The sequence below is a fragment of the Cherax quadricarinatus genome, chromosome 33 (assembly GCF_038502225.1).
Source record: "Cherax quadricarinatus isolate ZL_2023a chromosome 33, ASM3850222v1, whole genome shotgun sequence".
Lineage (NCBI taxonomy): Eukaryota > Metazoa > Arthropoda > Malacostraca > Decapoda > Parastacidae > Cherax > Cherax quadricarinatus.
The window spans coordinates 5,715,329-5,723,683 of NC_091324.1; the positions used below are offsets into that span (position 1 = coordinate 5,715,329).

Here is an 8,355-nt window from a genome sequence, read left to right on the forward strand (position 1 = left end):
CTCTCTTCCTCTCTCTCTCTCTTCCTCTCTCTCTCTCTCTCTTCCTCTCTCTCTCTCTCTTCCTCCCTCTCTCTCTCTCCCTCTCTCTCTCTCTTCCTCCCTCTCTATCTCTCTCCCTCTCTCTCTCTCTTCCTCTCTCTCTCTCTTCCTCCCTCTCTCTCTTCCTCCCTCTCTCTCTCTACATCAGCTCATTTGAAAGCATTTTTATTGTTATGAGACATACAAGTAGGGAACAGGATGAAGTTGGAGCCATCTGTGGGCCAGCATTTTCATTTGATCAAGTGACTATCTCGTTGACATCATTATGCTGTACGAATGTGTTCCATACTCGAGTCATCCTGGGTATATAGGATCTCAGATGGAGTGAAGTTCTGGATCTTTCTCTTTCTCTCTCTCTCTCCCTTTCTCTCTCTCTCCCTTTCTCTCTCTCTCCCTTTCTCTCTCTCTCCCTTTCTCTCTCTCTCCCTTTCTCTCTCTCTCTCTCCCTTTCTCTCTCTCTCTCTCCTTTACTAAAAAAAAAATGGTTGGGACTCGTAGGAATCAGGGATCAGATGACAATGGTATTGGTAGGGAGGAATGGATGGAGGAGCAGTGGAAAAGGATGGAGCAAGAATGGGAGAGAAAATTAGGAGAGCTTTCTGAAAAAATGGAGAAAAAGCTCTCTGCAAAATGGGAAAAGAGGTTGGAGAAGGAGACAAAGAAATGGGAGGCACAAGTCGAAACTGCAGTAGACAGGGTAAGGGTCCTAGAGTTTGAGGTAAACAGGCTGAAGCAAGTTTCAGGGGCAGTGACCAGAGAAGACACAGCATATGAAGCTGAGAGGATGAACAGGAAGGAAGGAGATATGAATTATGCTAAGGTCATATCAGCCTGCAAAGAAGGGTCAGGGAGTAAAAGGAAAGAGCAGCTGGGTGCAGATAGAGAGGGAGATATGTCGAATGCTGAGGCACAACCATGCTACCAAGAGCCACTGGAAAATTCAAGGGAGAAAATGACCATATACAGACAGGAACCAGAGTCACAGAGGGAGAGGCAATGGGAGGAGAAAAGGGCAAAATCAATGTTTATCCATGGGCTTTGGGAGAGAGAGGAAAAGACACACACTGAAAGACGGCAGGAAGAAAGGAGATTGGGAAAATCATCACAGAAATAGGGGGAGAAGACATGGACGAGATTGTAAATTTTCAGAGAATAGGGGGGTACGTGAAGGGGAGAAACCAACCAATCAAGCTGATTCTCAGGACAGAAACAGTGAGGAACAGGATCCTCCAAGAGAAACCAAGGTTGAAAAACTCAGATGAGTACAAGAAGGTGTTCCTAGACAGAGACAGAACACAGAGACAGCAGCTGAGGGAGAGGACAAAAGTGAAAGGAGATAGGAAAGGAAACAAGGATGGAGCCAGCAGAGGTCAGTCAGAGCAGAACAGAGAAGCAAGGGCAAGCACACACACAACTATCCTCAGAACCCCACAACCTATCACACCATCCCAACACAAACTACAATCCATACCCACAGCTTCCACCCAACCCCCAATCATAGAATCCCACAGTATGCTACCAGGTCTCCCACCCCAACAGGCCCCCCAAACCACAGTATTGGAAAGGAAACTGAAGGTATGGTACACAAACGCTGATGGAATAACAAACAAGTGGGAGGAGTGGCACGAAAGAGTCAAAGAGACATCACCGGACATCATAGCGCTCACAGAAACCAAGCTTGCAGGTATAATAACAGATGCCATATTTCCAACAGGATACCAGATCCTGAGGAAAGACAGAAGGAACAGGGGGGTGGAGGAGTGGCACTGCTGCTCAAACACCGATGGAATTTTGATGAGCTGGAGAGAGGAGACAGCAGAGAAGAAACTGATTACATAGCGGGAACGCTTCACTCTGGAGGTCCCAAGGTGGTAACTGCAGTGATGTATAACCCACCACAGAACAGCAGGAGACCAGGGCATGAGTATGACCAGAACAACAGAGCGATGGGTGACACACTGGCTGCAGTGGCCAGAAGAGCTCATGCATGCAGGGCAAGGCTCCTGATCATGGGCGACTTTAACAACAAGGAGATCGACTGGGAGAACTTGGAGCCACATGGGGGCCAAGATACATGGAGGGCTAAGATGATGGAGGTGGTACTGGAAAACTTCATGTACCAACACGTAAAGGACACTACAAGAGAGAGAGGAGAGGATGAGCCAGCAAGACTGGACTTAGTATTCACCTTGAGCAGTGCAGATATTGAGGACATCACATATGAAAGACCCCTTGGGGCCAGCGATCACGTGGTTTTGAGCTTCGAATACACAGTAGAGCTACAAGTGGAGGGGAAAGCAGGAAGGCCAGGACAAATGAAACCAAACTACAGGAAAGGGGACTACACGGGAATGAGGAACTTCCTGAACGAGGTTCAGTGGGACAGAGAACTGGCAGGGAAGCCAGTTAATGAGATGATGGAATATGTAGCAACAATGTGCAAGGGAAACAGGAATAATGAAAAAGCCAGGATGAGTCCATGGTTCACCCAAAGGTGCAAGGAGGCAAAAACCAAGTGTGCTAGGGAATGGAAGAAATATGGAAGGCAAAGGACCCAGGAGAATAAGGAGAGCAGTCGTAGAGCCAGAAACGAATATGCACATATAAGAAGGGAGGCCCAACGACAATATGAAAACGACATAGCAGCGAAAGCCAAATCTGACCCGAAGCTGTTATACAGCCACATCAGGAGGAAAACAACAGTCAAGGACCAGGTAATCAGGCTAAGGAAGGAAGGAGGAGAGACAACAAGAAATGACCGTGAAGTATGTGAGGAACTCAACAAGAGATTCAAAGAATTGTTCACAGAGGAGACAGAAAGGGCTCCAGAGGGACGGAGAGGTGTGGCACATCACCAGGTGCTGGACACGGTACACACAACCGAGGAAGAAGTGAAGAGGCTTCCGAGTGAGCTAGATACCTCAAAGGCAATGGGGCCAGATAACATCTCTCCATGGGTCCTGAGAGAGGGAGCAGAGGCGCTATGTGTACCCCTAACAACAATATTCAATACATCTATCGAAACAGGGAGATTGCCCGAGGCATGGAAGACAGCAAATGTAGTCCCAATCTTTAAAAAAGGAGACAGACATGAAGCACTAAACTACAGACTAGTGTCACTGACATGTATAGTATGCAAAGTCATGGAGAAGATTGTCAGGAGAAGAGTGGTGGAACACCTAGAAAGGAATGATCTCATCAACAGCACCCAACATGGCTTCAGGGACGGGAAATCCTGTGTCACAAACCTACTGGTGACAGCAGTAAGACGAGAGAGAGGGGTGGGTGGATTTCATTTTCTTGGACTGCAAGAAGGCGTTTGACACAGTACCACACAAGAGATTAGTGCAAAAACTGGAGGACCAAGCAGGGATAACAGGGAAGGCACTACAATGGATCAGGGAATATTTGTCAGGAAGACAGCAGCGAGTAATGGTATGTGGCGAGGTGTCAGAGTGGGCACCTGTGACCAGCGGGTTCCCACAGGGATCAGTCCTAGGACCAGTGCTGTTTCTGGTATTTGTGAACGACATGACAGAAGGAATAAACTCTGAGGTGTCACTGTTTGCAGATGACGTGAAGTTGATGAGAAGAATTCATTCGATCGAAGACCAGGCAGAACTACGAAGGGATCTGGACAGGCTGCAGACCTGGTCCAGCAATTGGCTCCTGGAGTTCAATCCCACCAAGTGCAAAGTCATGAAGATTGGGGAAGGGCAAAGAAGACCGCAGACGGAGTACAGTCTAGGGGGCCAGAGACTACAAACCTCACTCAAGGAAAAAGATCTTGGGGTGAGTATAACACCAGGCACATCTCCTGAAGCGCACATCAACCAAATAACTGCTGCAGCACATGGGCGCCTGGCAAACCTCAGAACAGCATTCTGACATCTTAATAAGGAGTCGTTCAGGACCCTGTACACCGTGTACATTAGGCCCATATTGAAGTATGCGGCACCAGTTTGGAACCCACACCTAGCCAAGCATGTAAAGAAACTAGAGAAAGTGCAAAGGTTTGCCACAAGACTAGTCCCAGAGCTAAGAGGTATGTCCTATGAGGAGAGGTTAAGGGAAATCAACCTGACGACACTGGAGGACAGGAGAGATAGGGGGGACATGATAACGACTTACAAAATACTGAGAGGAATTGACAAGGTGGACAAAGACAGGATGTTCCAGAGACTGGACACAGCAACAAGGGGACACAGTTGGAAGCTGAAGACACAGATGAATCACAGGGATGTTAGAAGTATTTCTTCAGCCACACAGTAGTCAGGAAGTGGAATAGTTTGGGAAGAGATGTAGTGGAGGCAGGATCCATACATAGCTTTAAGCAGAGGTACGATAAAGCTCATGGTTCAGGGAGAGTGACCTAGTGGCGACCAGTGAAGAGGCGGGGCCAGGAGCTTGGACTCGACCCCTGCAACCTCAACTAGGTGAGTATACACACACACACACACACACACACACACAAACAAACACACAAACACACACACACAAACACACACACACAAACACACACACACAAACACACACACACAAACACACACACACAAACACACACACACAAACACACACACAAACACACACACAAACACACACACAAACACACACACAAACACACACACACAAACACACACACACAAACACACACACACAAACACACACACACACAAACACACACACACAAACACACACACACAAACACACACACAAACACACACACACAAACACACACACACACAAACACACACACACACAAACACACACACACACAAACACACACACACACAAACACACACACAAACACACACACACACAAACACACACACACAAACACACACACAAACACACACACAAACACACACACACAAACACACACACACAAACACACACAAACACACACACACAAACACACACACACAAACACACACACACAAACACACACACAAACACACACACACAAACACACACATACAAACACACACACACAAACACACACACACAAACACACACGGCCAGGAGCTAAGACTCGACCCCTGCAACCACAAATAGGTGAGTACACACACAAAAAAAAATATTAACATACAGTAAAACCAATGTAAAGCTTGAAACTGTACGAGTTCTTGTAAACCTGTTATCGAAAGTTTAACCTCTGCAAGCAAAAGCACCATGACACACAAAGTGACGACTTTCATAATACAGCATCTGGTGCATAATCTTGGTGAAACCTAGTCATGGTAACGTGGAACAGTTTAATTTGAAAATCAATCATACCTGAAGAGAAATGTTTGGCGAACATTGACTGTAGAAGTAATGTGCATTGAGCCATACTGAGAAATGGCCTTACTACCGATGCAATCCTCAATAAATGTAGCTGATCTTCCAGAGGCCACAATCACACTACACAACTGAAACAAAAAAATATATTATACATCACATCCTTGATGAGTTTTATTGACAACCTATAGCTTTTAAACTTGTAAATTTTCTAAACCTCTATGGTACGTGGCAGTGAAAATTTAGGCCAATCAATTAAAGAAAAGAACTGCTTGTTAGAGGCATTAGTACTGGTGGATGAAAAGTTGGCTAGTGTAAAAAGTATTGAGAAGGATGTTGAAAATTGTTGTATAGGTTAAAGAATGCAATATCAGTGTGCAGAAAAAACATATGGTTGTGGGAAGGCAGATGCAGGAGGAAAGAGAAGTGACTGATAAAATGAAGCACTAACAATTGTAACAATATTAATATCTTTATTTACTACAAGTACATGTACAAGGTATACAGTCCTAGCTGACAACAATGACATACTACTATATAGAAAGTCCCTTGTTATGCTCTGCATTTCGGGCAAATTAGGTCAGTGTCCCAGGATGCGACCCACACCAGTCGACTAACACCCAGGTACCCATTTTACTGATGGGGAACATAGACAACAGGTGGAAAGAAACACGTCCAATGTTTCTACTCTGGCTGGGAATCGAACCCAGACCCTCGCCATGTGAAGCGAGAGCGTTAGCCACCAGGCCACCAGAGGCTGGTGTATAGAGGATTTTTATAATGTAAAAAGATACAAGAAATGTAATGTTTAAAGAAGCAAAGAATTATTATTTGATAGAAAATCTTACCAAACACAGGTAAGATAAAGATCTACCTTCATTCTGTAACTGTCAATTACATAGCACAATTATCACAATTAATGTCAAGTTTAGAGGCTAGAGTTATTTATTGTGTAAATTCTCTAATATCAAATGGGTTATGCAAAGGAAACCATTATGTAGTGGATCCATGAGGATATTTTTTTTTTTTTTTTTTTTTTTGGGGGGGGGGGGGGGTAAGCCCAAAAAATGTAAACTAACCTAACCTAGAACTTACTTCTAAAGCCCATACACAGTACAACTGTCTGCACTACACAAGTTACTTATTATTAATATTTGAGAATTTAAATAATGGATTGCTAAAAAAAAAAAAAAAAAATGTAAACACTAGGATATTATACTGGAAACATTTTGGTCCTAGGACCTTGGTCACCCCAAATGTGAAAAGTGACCAAGATCCCAGGTCCAAAACATTTCCAATAAAATGGCCCTAGTGGAAAGAAATGATATAAAATACCAACACAGTGGGTAAACACAAATGCAGTAAATGCTGCATATGTCTATCCATAATATCCTAATGTTCAAAGTCTGTCTTTTCCCAACAACCTGTCAGTTGCACATACCATTTTTACCACATTAATGGCTCAAATTACAGTTGATGGGCCTTGAGCCGTGGAAGATATACTAAGACTCACAAGCTAGTGTATTACACACTAGCTTGAGTTTTAAGACTTGCTTCCCATAGGTTCGAGCCCTCACCTGTTCTGCAATTAACAGTTGGTTATAAATAGTATGGTGTCACTGACGAACTGTAGAAAAGGACACGTGTGCGGTTTAAGATATTTATTAAAAGTAATGTTTCACCATGAGTGACTTCTTCAGTCACTACTGGCGAAAAGTTTCTTTCAATAAATGTCCTGAACTGTACACAAATGCCTTGTTCCAGTGAATAAACAGTATTTACTTGTAATGTAAGTGGACATAAATCAAGAGAATTATTATATTCATGAGGAAGTACTAAACTTACAGGAGTTATACAACGCCTGGGAAATAAATCAGGTTTGATTGAAGGGAGGGTAGCTCCAACTACTTGAATCAAGAGCACGAAGGAATACCCCCCCCCATTAAGTATAGGTCAAGAGAAACTAATTACCTACCTGCAGCTAGAATGTGCTCTGCATCACCGGTACTCAAGACAGTAGTGAAGTACTGAACCTCACTCCACCAACACCGGTGCTGAAGTGTCGCGCTCAGTCTCACAGTCTTGTTGACGGTTTATAGGATCACCACAATTTACGCCGTATCAAACCCTTCTCAATTCAATTCAAGTTTGTTCTCTATAAGGGTTACAATGTGGGGTTTACAGGTTTTGGGTATTGTGTGGTTTACATGTTATAAAATACTAATTACAGAGGGGGCCACTAGGACACCTAATATGGCTAGGAATTTCGAGCAGACTTAGATTAATTCTTAACATTAAATCCTTACAGATTATGGTATTAAGGCTAAGTGACTACATCATAATTTGTAAGTTTAGCAATGTGAATGCTTTTGTTTTGGCACAATAAAAGGTGTCTGTATTTGAGTAACATAGGCAAACTTATGACTAGTTAGGATTTATTATTTTAATATTAAGATTAGTATTTCTGGGTTTATAGTCAGTGGGTGAGTGAGTGTAATTGTGAACCACCAGGTGGTTATCATGTAGTTGTCGGGGTGGATCAGGGAGATAAGATGTTTTCTAACACTAGTATTGAAAGTGACGAATGTGTCTGCAGTTTTAGAGTTTTCAGGTAGGGTGTTCCAGATTTTAGGTCCTTTGAAATACGTTGAATTTTTGTAAAGATTTAGTTGAACACGGGGAATGTCATAGAGATGTTTGTGTCTGGTGTTATGCCTGTGGGTCCTGTCACAACTATCAAGCGTTTTAGGTCAAGGTTAATATTGGAATTTAAGGTCCTGTAGATATAGATTGCACAGTAGTAAGTGTGGATGTGCTGAACAGGGAGTAAATTTAGATCTATGAAGAGTGGGGGGGGGGGGGTGGCCAGGGATGGGATTTAGTGATTATTCTTACTGCGGCTTTTTGTTGGGTTATTATTGGCTTTAGGTGTGTTGCTGCAGTTGAACCCCAAGTGCAGATAGCATAGGTGAGGTATGGATGTACAAGTGAATGGTATAGTGTGAGAAGGGCAGTTTGCGGCACGATTTAGATTTT

General features: G+C 43.6%; 1 protein-coding gene across 3 annotated transcripts in view; it reads right to left on the minus strand.

Annotated features, from left to right (window-relative positions):
• LOC138853538 (uncharacterized) overlaps positions 1–7,605 on the minus strand; it is a 49,666-nt gene extending 42,061 nt beyond the window's left edge. Inside the window, exons 1-2 of one of the 3 annotated variants that reach the window (XM_070090782.1) lie at positions 7,295–7,605; positions 5,317–5,450 (exon numbers count right to left, since the gene is read on the minus strand). The gene's annotated coding sequence lies outside the window, so the exon portion shown is untranslated. The other 2 variants (XM_070090784.1, XM_070090783.1) reach the window with 2 other exon arrangements.
• Between the last annotated feature and the right edge of the window lie 750 nt (positions 7,606–8,355).